Here is a 12,178-nt window from a genome sequence, read left to right as displayed (position 1 = left end):
GAGAAGTTTTAAGATCTAGTTTTTCAGCAACTTTCAAAAATATAGTACAGTATTATTAAGTAGAGTCACCACGCTCTACACTACATCCCTGTAACATTTATTTTATACCTGGAAGTGTGTATTTGTTTAACGCCTGCCACCCATTTTGCACTCCATCTTCCACCCCACCCCACCCCGCTTATGAAACCACCAATCTGTTCTCTGTATGTATGAGCTCAGTTTTGGTTTGGTTTTGTTTTAGATTCCACATGTAAGTGAGACGATACAGTATCTGTTTTTCTCTGCATCATACTTAGCATAATGCCTTCAAGGTCCAACCATGTTGCCACAAATGGCAAGATTTCCTTCTTTTATTATGGCTGAATAATATTCCATTATCCATATATATTTCCTTTATACATTCAACCATCAATGGACACTTAGGTTGCTTCCATTATCTTGGCTATCGTAAATAATGCAGCAATCAACATGGGTTTTCTTATGTCTTTTGAGTTAGTGTTTTCATCTTCTTTCACAAATGGCAAGATTTCCTTCTTTTATTATGGCTGAATAATATTCCATTATCCATATATATTTCCTTTATACATTCAACCATCAATGGACACTTAGGTTGCTTCCATTATCTTGGCTATCGTAAATAATGCAGCAATCAACATGGGTTTTCTTATGTCTTTTGAGTTAGTGTTTTCATCTTCTTTGGATAAATACCCAGAAGTGGAACTGTTGGATCATATGGTAGTTCTATTTTTATTTTTTCGAGGAACCACTATACTGTTTTCCAAAGTGGCTGCACCAGTTTATATTCCGACCAAACAGTATATAAGGGTTTCCTTTTCTCCACCCATGTTATTTCTTGTCTTTCTGATAATAGTCATTCTAACATGTGAGGTGATAGTTCATTGTGGTTTTGATGTGCATTGTGATTAGTGATGTTGAGCATCTTTTCAGACGCTTATTGGCCATCTATATGTTTTCTTTGGAAAAGTGTCAATTCAAATCCTCTTCCCATTTTTAAATTGGATTGTTTGTTTTTATTATTTTTAATGTCATGGCCTGGGAATGTTGATTTACCTCAAATAGCTTGGATGAGAAAAACTACTAAAATCTGGGACTTTGTCTTGTTCACTGCTATATATCTCCAGCAACTATACCACATCTGGCACATACACTACACAGGTAATGACTGGTAAATGACTGAATTATTGATGATATTTGCAACATTTTTCACGAATGAAAGTTTCTATATAAATGCTTTGAAAGCATTTATTTTACTTATTTTAGTATCTGAGAAAAAACTTGCACTAAGTTCTAATTGTTGACAATGAATATGATGGGTGGATAAAAATTACTGTAAAAGCACTAGTTAGAAGAACTTCAAAAACTTACCATCCAAATGCTAGAAATAATGAGAATGACAGGAGGAAGGCCAATTAACCTTTTGGAATATTTTATCTTCTTTAAGCTCTTTAAGGACATCTTTAGTTGTCTTAGGACACAGTACTGGAAACATTTACTTATTTTTCACGTTAATTAAAAGTGGAATTTTGAAGATAATATCTACTTAGATTATTTTAGATTAATTTGTGCATTAATCTTATTATAGAAACTGCAACAAAAGAATCATTATATCTTGAAGGAGGTGGGGTTTTGGGTGATTTTTATTTTCTTTGTACTTTTTTGCAGTGCTTAAATTTTCTGCCATCTCTCCACTGATCTATGCTGATCTCAACTGCCTACCCTCACCTTTAACAACACCCGGGTGGGGCTCTCCCCGTCACCAGAACGACTCCAGCTTTTTGTCTACTCATTTCCTGTCTGAAATGATTAGTTTTTTCCTATTTCAAGCCCTTCCTCTTAGATGTAGAGACCTTTGAAGACCGGACGCTGTGTCTTTTAAATCCTTGTTAGTCTTCGGAGTTTAGCACTGTGCCTGGCATGTAGAGTGGTAGGTAGTTAATAAATAAATAATTGTATTTAAAATATTTGGTTAATAAATATTGGTTGACTAGGAAGTATCTTTATGGTAACAAACTTTCAGTTTACCAGAAACTTGCTGTAGATGATGTTGACCATAGTTTTACTCAATCTTGGCTAAGTTGCATCTTTGTCTGAAACCCCAAATTCAACTCTTCCGACAAAGGGCTCTCCTTTTGCAGGGCTAATGTACCCTTTAGGCAGAGAGATAAGGCTCATGGAAATGTTTTCATTTCTTTTAAAATCAAAAGAAAAAAGTGGGTATAATAATAATGCATATATAACACTTAAGGCAGCCTGGATTATATTTATCCTTATACTGACACAGTCATTTATATTTTTTACTTTATTTTATCTTTCACGGAGGAAGGGACTCACGAAGCAAAGTGCCTACGGCCCACGAGGTCATACCATGGCCCTGATATGAAAGCAAATCCGATGGTCACCTGAGAATGCACCCCTTCCTATGAGCAGTCCCAGAGGGCTTTCTGCAGCAGCTGGTTGGATATGGAGAGGACGCCTCTCCCTTGGAAGCGTGTCTGCAACCCACCGCTCAGGGCGAGCTGGGCTTCCCTGTGGTGGGCGGCAGGTTAGGGAGCCCTTACCTGAGTAGAGTGTGGAATATACACAGATAATACAACCTCTTCCTACTTGAGGCTGGCTTCAGGTGATTTCCTGAGGAAATGACTGTCTAAAGGAATCTGCCGTTCTCCTTCTATTAGAGAAAATGACCTTGATTAGGATGAATTTATCAAATTGGAGAATGTTCCACAAGGGACAGACGTAATTCATCTGGTGGAAAGAGAGAGTGCAACTGGGAGCCAGAGATGTGGGTTCTCTGTCCCGCTCTCAGGCTGGGTCAGGTTATGGAAACTCTGGGGCTTCTGGTTCCTCTTGCAGAATGGCAGGGTTGGACCCGACACGCTGATAAGTCTTTTCTGGTTCTAATCGCCCATTATACACCACACAACATTTTGGCTTCAAAGAACTTTAAAGCTATTTGGAAACAACCTAGTACAATGTAGATTCACAAATAGGAAATGGGTACAATGATTACAGTGTATTTCACAAACCAGAAAACTGAGGCCCAGAGTCCAGAGAGGTTAGGCGACCTGTCCAAAGAGCTAGATATGGGATGAATGGCAGAGGTGGGATGCCTGATATATGGCTTTTTTCCCCCTTAAACATTGTGCATACTCTTTTTTTTTTTTTTTTTTTTTTGCGGTACGCGGGCTTCTCACCGCCGTGGCCTCTCCCGTTGCGGAGCACAGGCTCCGGATGTGCAGGCTCAGCGGCCACGGCTCACGGGCCCAGCCGCTCCGCGGCATGTGGGATCCTCCCGGACCGTGGCACGAACCTGCATCCCCTGCATCGGCAGGCAGACTCTCAACCACTGCGCCACCACGGAAGCCCCATACTCTCTTTTTTGATCCACCATAATTTTTAAAATTTGATTTTAATCAAAGAGAGGGTATCTTATATCAATAGACCCATGAGTAATATGCATTTGTCTTTATTTCTTTAAGTTTAAATCATTTTCCCTTGACAAAGCTCAAGTTATCTTTGACTAAAGAGAGAAGTAATGAGTAATATGCCCCACAAACTTGATTTTGTTTAAAATGAAAAGTACTATAAGGAAAATGTTCACCTTTATGAAGCTCCAAAATGAAATATGCCATAAGACTTTAAAATCACATATATACATCTCATTAAATTTTCCTTTAACTGCTTTGATACTAAAACTTGGACTGTGCCTAAATGTGGCCAAATAGTTCAGAAAAATTTTCAGGTGCAGTAACTTATCTGGTCTACAAGATAGAGAAGATCTGGAGAACAGGATGATTGATCTCGGTTTCATCCTTATGTTTGAGGTAATGTAGATATAGCCTATACATATTTGGTGAGTCTAAGTTAGATATATTTGGGTTCCTAGTTCCTAGTTTGTAGAAGGAGCTACATAAGTGATGTGATGATTATAAAATAAAAGGCTGAAAGCTTGGTCTCTTACCTTTAGATATCTGATGGTAACATTTCCTGCTGCTAAAATGAGATTTAGGTCAGAAGATTTAGGCCTGCTCACCACATGTCCTAAAGTCTAAATAAAAAAGAAAAGATGGCATTTTTAAAGCTACACTTAGTTATTTGACAAATAGGGAATTATGTATATAGAGATCTTGTGTAAGTTTTTAAAATTCCCTTCTTTGCTTCATAGAAAGATCTGGCAAACTTTGGGGGCAGCTAAATGTAGTTAGATCACACATTGGGCAAGATTCCCACCCCCCTGACCCCAGTTTAAACTTATTGCTTGAGAAAATATTGGTTTTCCATGTGCAATGAGGAGAAAAATTTCTTTGAGAGCTGACCCTAGCATGAGTGTCCAATAACACGGGAGAGAGTGGAGATTGGAGCCTGAGGAAACTCTAAAGACCCGGGATATGTAGATTCACATTCAGATGTGTGCTGTGCTGCTATGCAACGCAATTCTTTTTGTTGTCACAAACTGTCAATAAAGCTGCTTTGACACAGCCTTGAACTAGGACCTTTGAGGGGAGTTAAGGGGGTAAGGCTATGTCAAAAGGAACAATGTGGTGCAGAAAAAGGGACCGAAGATGCAGAAGGGGAAAACATATGATCGATTCCGAGAATTGACAGAAACAGGGCCAGAGACAATCAGGAGAAATGCCCTCCACCAAATCCTGCTGAACTATCCACCCTGCGTGGAATGGATAGGAGTTCCCACCAATTACTCTTAAATCTTAAATAATGAGGAAAGCTCAACAAGTTAGAAAACTGGGGCATGTCCAAGTTAGACACCCAAGATACACATGTTTGGAAACTGACCTCAGTGCAAAGGTCTAAAAGGAGAACTAGCAAAAAAAAGAGTATTTAGGAAATGTAGGTTCTTAGTTACTATACCTTGGCTAAGACATATTTCATAGACTGTGAGAGCTGCACACGGTCTTAGAGACGGTCCATTTAGTTGAACCTTAATTCTTAAAATGAAGAAACAGTGGCTTAAAGAGGTCAAGTGGCTTTTCCAAGATCATGCCACTCATAGATGACAGGCTGGGATTAGAACTTAGGCACAGTCAGACTCCAGTACCATAATCTGGTGATACAATACGCCACTTCTCACTTTGGACACACACGTACACACAGTGTGATACCTCTCACTTTGGGCACATACACACACACTCATACCCATTTTGTAGAGACTTGTTTGACATTAACTTGAGATTCTTCTTCAAACTAATGTTTGCTAGCCTGAACAGAACTGTATGCCTGTGTATAAATATGGCTTATTTCATATAACACTAGAGAATATACCATGCTCCTAATCTGGGCTCCAGCAAGTGTTCTCAGGTGCTTCAGGAGAGCATGGTAGGTCTTTGTCTTCTCCTTTGGTTGGTCAGAAACAATAAAATGTAAGGCATCATTCAACTGAGCCAGGCTGTATCCTACACCTATTGTTACCCCTGAAAGTAAGGTCGTGGAATATAAACTTAAAGTGGTTGGTAACAAGATGAATGGGCTGCTTGGAAACACTTTCAACTATATCTTCTCTTTTCATATTAACTTAGAAAGACAGAAAACAAAGATAAAGATATTTTTGGCAATTTGCTTTATTCTCAAATATTAAGTACCAGGCTTGGTGCTTAATATTTTTCTCAGTCATGTATACAGTTATATATGCCTTACATTTTAGGACAACTCAACCACAGATATCTGAAATTCATTACATTGTTTATTCCCAATTTAGTGCTTTCCTGAATAAATTGATCAAATGTGAAATTTTCAGCCAAGGTCCTATAAGACTTTTAAAAGATCATTACACCCAAATGGGAGTTGACCTGCAAATCTGCATTACCCATTTGCCCTTTTTCCATAGTCATGTCTTCCTATTGTTTCCTTATCAGAACAAGAACAGACAGCTGTCTGAACCTTGGGTCCGTTTCATTTGCCCGTGTGCTTACAGGGAGTGCTTTGAGTAGTGATGTCATCTAGTTCATGCATCATCAATGGGGGCAATACTGACCCCGAGGTGGTGAAAAAAGTCTTACTCTTTTTATGTATAAAACCCTGATACGCATACAGATATATGGTCTATCTGTGGTGTTAAAACTTCATGGAGGGATGATTAGAGGAAAAATGTCTGTCACTCCTTAGAGAGGCAATAATTAAAAGGTAGAGAAATACTGATCTAGTTCCGCAGGCTCTACCTGCCCAGTCCCTCCACCCCTACCCCACCCTAACCGAGTCCCTTCCTTCCAGCCCTCCCCTGTTCAGCCTGGCCTCCCCTTGCTCCACCTCTTCCTGTGGGTCCAGTGATACTGACTTTCCAACAGGCAAAAATAAAAAGAATGGGCAGACTGAGATTGGCAGATCAGAGGGGAAAGCAAATAATTCTCCATTTGATTTCTGTTTACTTATTTGAGATTTACTCAGATGTAGGATTTTTAGCTTCTGTAACCTCCATTCACATGGTGACTTTGGGTAGTAGACAGTGGGATATGTGTCTCAGACAGCCTTACTGAGTGCATGACGAGGAAGGAATACTTGACTAGGCATAAGAAGACTTAGGATCTAGACCTCACTTGACCATGTGTTAGCTGTGTGAAGTTGGGAAGTTACTTAAGCCCTTTGATTCTACATCTTCTCTGGGAGAATGGAGATTCCAAGGCTACCTGCTATGTCTACCTTCCAGGGTTGTCGTGAGGATCAAAAGAAACAAGAAATGTGAAAGCACTTGGTAAATTCTGAAAAGAGTGTAAAAATAAATAAGGTTGTTGTTTACAGTTAAATTTTCTAATCTTGTGGCCCATATCTTTTCTCTTTTTGGTGAATATGTATGTGTATAGGATAAGCCTCAAGCAAATTTGTGAATCAGGGAGTAATATCAGGCAAGAACGTTTCCTACTGGCCAGCCAATGTCTTAAGTCTTCTTTTTTGGTCAATCTCTCCATACATGGCTGAGCTATGTGCCATCTTCCCATCATTATGGCTTGTGTGACAGTGTAGCACATAGTGACACAGCTGAGTGGGTCAGTTTGAAAAAGCTCATAGAAGACACATATAGGTGCTCAATAAATATTTTTGAATGAATAAATGAGGTCAGATATTCTATGAAGTTCTCATATTAGCCCAGTGCATGTAATTGATTATTAACAGCCCACGAACAGCCAATGGTTACCTCTTATTTGAAAAAAAAAAAAAAGATGCATACCATCATCTGTGCTGTCCACAAAATATAGTTCTGGAAGCCCAACTGGAGATATAAAAACTGGATGGAATTCATCTTTGAATTTAATGCTGGATCCTTAAAAGGAGAAAAGCATTTAAAGCAATCAGAAAAGAAAGACAATGGGTGCTAATATATGTTGCTGGCAGATAATTCAGAGTGAAAATTACAAGGCATCTCATTTGCAAAAGAAAACAGCAAAACATTCTAAAGGATCACAGGTATCCACTAATAAAAATGAATCTCATTTATGAAGAGTTTAAAAAGAGACACAGATGTTTGGGTTATCTAATCTAGACTAAAATACATGCCTAAAAACCACCTACCCTCTGCAGTGTTCCCCCATGACGAGGGGGACTTTGGGGAAATTGGTTTTCAGCTCCAGAAGATCGTTCAAGTTTATAGGGATAATCCAGGTTGTCCTCTCCCCTTGAACATTAGCCTTCTTTTGTTTGGATCTTCTACCATTCTCTACAGGGAAGCAAAGCCAACAGGCTTTCAAGTAAGGCTGTTGAGCTACATGGCATGAATATATCCACTCCTCTGGGTGTCCAAGTGGCCTGCTCGTCATTTTAGCTTTCTGAGGCAATCTAACTTCTAGGTATCAGGAAAGGGTGGTCTTGTTTGAAACTACCTAGATTGATAAGATCGTGTTAGCATCATTGAATAAACATCATAATAGGTGTCTGTCCATCAAGAGCTGCATATAGAATAGAGCAAACTCCATATTTGTGAAGTGAGTGCACTGAGTGGATGCAGCATATGGTCGAGTGAAGTTGTCTTAGCTTGGAATGAAAGGGCCAGACTTCTTGTTCTAGTTCTGCCCTAACAGTGGCTCAGGGGGGCCTCTCCTTTGGGGATTAGATGTTTTGGTAGGACAGAAATTGCTTATATGCAAAATTATCCTTGAAAAAAAATCCCTTAGGGCTTCCCTGGTGGCGCAGTGGTTGCGAGTCCGCCTGCCAATGCAGGGGACACGGGTTCGTGCCCCGGTCCGGGAGGATCCCACGTGCCGCGGAGCGGCTGGGCCCGTGAGGCCACAACAGTGAGAGGCCTGCGTACCGCAAAAAAAAAAAAAAAAAAAAAAAAAAATCCCTTAAATCATTCACCTGGTAGAGTGTAAATGAATATTTTTACAACTCTGTATATATATATAAAATACATATTAATATATTTATATATTAACATATAACATATATAAATATATTAAAATATATGTCTTATCTACATATTCATATCTATATATAATCTTTAAATACTAGGTGTGTCCAAGTTCTCACGCTCTGAGGGGTGTGTAGGTGAGACAGGCTGGGACCTGGGACCCTTTGCTGCAGTGCTGCAATGCCTGCACCTGGACAAACCTCTCCTTGAGCAACAAAATACAAGGAAACTATATGGGACTAAAAATAACTGTGTGCATGTACAGCTGGGGCAAATTCTGGACAAAAGATTCAAAGAGACCAAAAACCCAACTGCCTCTTTTGAAGAGCTGGGAGCTAAAGCAGGGTGCTGTGCATGCCCCCTGCACACAACGCCACCTAATGGGTGGGCAAACCACCTAAGCCACACCCCTCCCCAACCGAGCCGAACCCTGGCCACGCCCCTACCCTGACCCCATAAAAGGAACAAGCTCGCCCCCCCCTCAGGGAGCGAGCAAGCAAGGGAACCTGTTGTTTGTTCTCGCTCCCCTCTGCTGCAGCAGGGGCCCCAATAAAGCCTTGCCTGAATTCCTTGTCTGGCTTCTGATCAATTCTGTTGATTAAGGAGGCCAAGAACCCTGGCTGGTAACATAGGGACTGAGACATTCTGAGAAGCGGGTAGAATCATATCCCTCATCTCATGCTGTCTCCAGAGTATTGTCATGGAATAGAATGATGGGCCAACCACACTATTTGTATTATTCTCTCTTCCTACACACTGAGTTGAGATCACAGAGGTTCATAGTAGGAATAATGAAATTCCATTATAATAAGTATCATCTGATTTTTACTTTACTAGTTTTACAAAATGCCTGTGACACATCTCACAGTGTAGCTGTGTGACCTTGGTTAAGTCACCTACACTCTCTGAGCTCAGGATCTTCAATGGAGGGGGTAGATCAAAGCACCTCTGTGGTCCTGGCAGCACCACTCTCCTAAGCTGTCTGTTTTATATCATTCACAGTGGAGCTGAACATGTTTCTATAAATGGGTTATCGTGTAGGACACACTTCCAACTTTTAATATCTAAAGCTCAGTAGTCTCGTAGTGTAATACAAAAAGGCTTATACCACATCATGTTATAAGACAACAAAAGTCAAGTATCTTACGATCAGTTCAGGAGGCAATAGAGGTTCCTGGGTTGGATCCAAGGGCTGGAATTCGTCTTCACTGTACAGTTTGGTACATATCTCAACAAAACAAAACAAAATACAAATGGAACTTTAGAGATGCTGAGAGATGTATAGGAGTCTCTAAGTGTGAGACGACAAGAGTCAGAGCCTACACCTCTGACATTCTGGATATAAAATGCAGGCGCCAGAGCCACAGGGCAGCTCTGGTGGAATTCTTCCCACCCTCAGAGGACCCTGATGCTTTCCCTGGCAGATTTGCTGGGCCCTGGGCTTCCTCTTTTGGCATCAGGAATTGGGTTTTAAGCTTCTGTGCTGGGTCTCAGGTATCACAGACAGAAGTTTATTTGCCATGAGTATGAAGATGCATCACTGCTTTCATCCCCTGCAGTGCTAGTTGGGGGGTGGGAGTGGGGGTAAACCCAGATTAAGGCACAGAAAGTTGTAATGCTTCTGAATGAAAACAGCCTTCTGTGGTGACTGGCCTCCTGAACGTCATGGGCTTGCTAATTTGGGGGGCTTTTAAAGGTTGCTTATGCCCTGAGTTCACTTACTTTATACTTTACTCACTGAAAAGCATAGAAAGCTTGAATAAATTTGGATTGTTGTGGGTTTTCTTCAGTCAATCCCAACTGAATTAGAATATCAGGTACTTACTTTTTCCTGTCTATTTGCAAAAGACTTCTCTTCTTAGTCCATGCAACATTTTCCTGATCCTTTCATTTGACAAACAGTTGATTCCTTAGGAAGTAATACAATTTATAACAAATTCATTGGTCGATTCTTTAAACGCCAACCCGAGTACCCGGAACTGCCCAGGCCCTCCAGGAGCTATGGAAGAAGTAATAGAGCTCATCCTTGCCCTCAAGGACTCTGTAATGGGGTGGGACAGAGTACAAGCTATTGCATCACTGAAGGATCAGAGAAAATACAGGGAGTGTGCAACCATGCTCCTGATAGGGCCTTGTAAATGGTGTCACTCAAGTCTCTGGAGAAGACAAAGGGGTTAGAGGAGGGTGGGTCAGCCAGCTAAGGCTTCCTACTTGAAGTGAGGTAAATGGAGTAAAGTTATAAGGTGGTAATTAGAAAGCCAAAAAGCTGGCTCTTCATCATAAGGGTGATACATGTGTATCTTTAATGACGTCCTGGGAGGACAAACTGCCTTTAAGATTTCCCACACACAGTTTGCAAGGAAGAAATAGAGACACACATGTAGAGAACAAACGTATGGACACCAAGGGGGGAAAGCCGGGGGTGGGGATGGTGGTGGGATGAATTGGGAGATTGGGATTGACATGTATACACTAATATGTGTAAAAAAAAAAAAAAAAAAAAAAAAAAAAGAACCTGCTGTATAATAAAATTTAAAAATTTTAAAAAAGTTTTCCTGTATACAAATATAAATAGACTGAAAACCTGAGTTTATTTGGATGTTTTAGGAGCTATTCTGAAGTATTGGAGGAATAAAGTCCCAGAACATTTTGCCTTAATTTTCAGGATATTTCATGCCGACCCAAAGTAGTGTTTTTTTGGCCTGAATTCACTGTCAGTTCCTGCAACTCTCAGACAATTTATCATTCTTGTTTGCCCTTTTCATGTGCAGACATAGCCTAAGGGTCTGTGGCAGTTTGGAGACCTATGGTTTGGTTTATACACGGAGTCAAGGAGACCTGGGTTCTAGTTCCCATTTTAACACATACTAGCTGCGTTGAATTTGTTAAATTAGGAAAATAAAACCCATCCCAAAAAGGTTTGTTAGATTTAAATATGTGGGGCTTCCCTGGTGGCGCAGTGGTTGAGAGTCCGCCTGTGGATGCAGGGGATACGGGTTCGTGCCCCGGTCTGGGAGGATCCCACGTGCCGCGGAGCGGCTGGGCCCGTGACCCATGGCCGCTGAGCCTGCGCGTCCGGAGCCTGTGCTTCCGCAACGGGAGGGGCCACAGCAGTGAGAGGCCCGCGTACGAAAAAAAAAAAAAAAAAAAAAAAAAAAAGCATAAATATGTGACAGGTACGCACAGTATCTGACACATAGGAAGTGCTGCAGAAGTGGTGGTGGATATTTTTACCCCTAAGGTAACTGTCCACAGAGTTAAGAAGAGATTTGGACTTTGAGACAACATTACACACAATAAAGGGACTAACAAGTGGCTGAACGTGGGGACTCAGAGTGAGTGTGACAAAAATATCTATCGTTCTACAGATTTTGTCTCCAGGAAAATAGTAATAGGTTGAATCGTATGGAATTGCTGTTTTTGTGAGTCAAAATGGTGGAATATTGGCCATGCATATAGCGCAACATAAATAGTATCTAACCCAGGATTTAAAATAAACTAGTATGAAGTTTGTAAAGCTTTTTGAAATTGTTCATTCCTGGCCTAAAAGTAGATTTTTTTTTCCAAACACTTTTTAGTATTTGGAATTAACTTGTACACTTTGAATTGTTTTTGGTCAACCAAAATTACATAAAACTGGGCTTCCCTGGTGGCGCAGTGGTTGAGAGTCCGCCTGCCGATGCGGGGGACACAGGTTTGTGCCCCGGTCGGGAGGATCCCACATGCCGCGGAGCGGCTGGGCCCGTGAGCCATGGCCGCTGAGCCTGCGCGTCCGGAGCCTGTGCTCCGCAACGGGAGAGGCCG

The 12,178-nt window shown here is 41.0% G+C and overlaps 1 pseudogene; it reads right to left on the bottom strand.

Moving 5' to 3' along the window:
- Positions 1 to 2,355: 2,355 nt before the first annotated feature.
- LOC129391468 (aldehyde oxidase 4-like) overlaps positions 2,356 to 12,178 on the bottom strand; it is a 34,024-nt pseudogene continuing 24,201 nt past the window's right edge.

Source organism: Physeter macrocephalus, chromosome 2 (genome assembly GCF_002837175.3).
Source record: "Physeter macrocephalus isolate SW-GA chromosome 2, ASM283717v5, whole genome shotgun sequence".
NCBI classification, from domain to species: domain Eukaryota; kingdom Metazoa; phylum Chordata; class Mammalia; order Artiodactyla; family Physeteridae; genus Physeter; species Physeter macrocephalus.
Note: the sequence above shows the minus strand (reverse complement) of the source record. Positions and strands in the feature narration are given on the sequence as shown.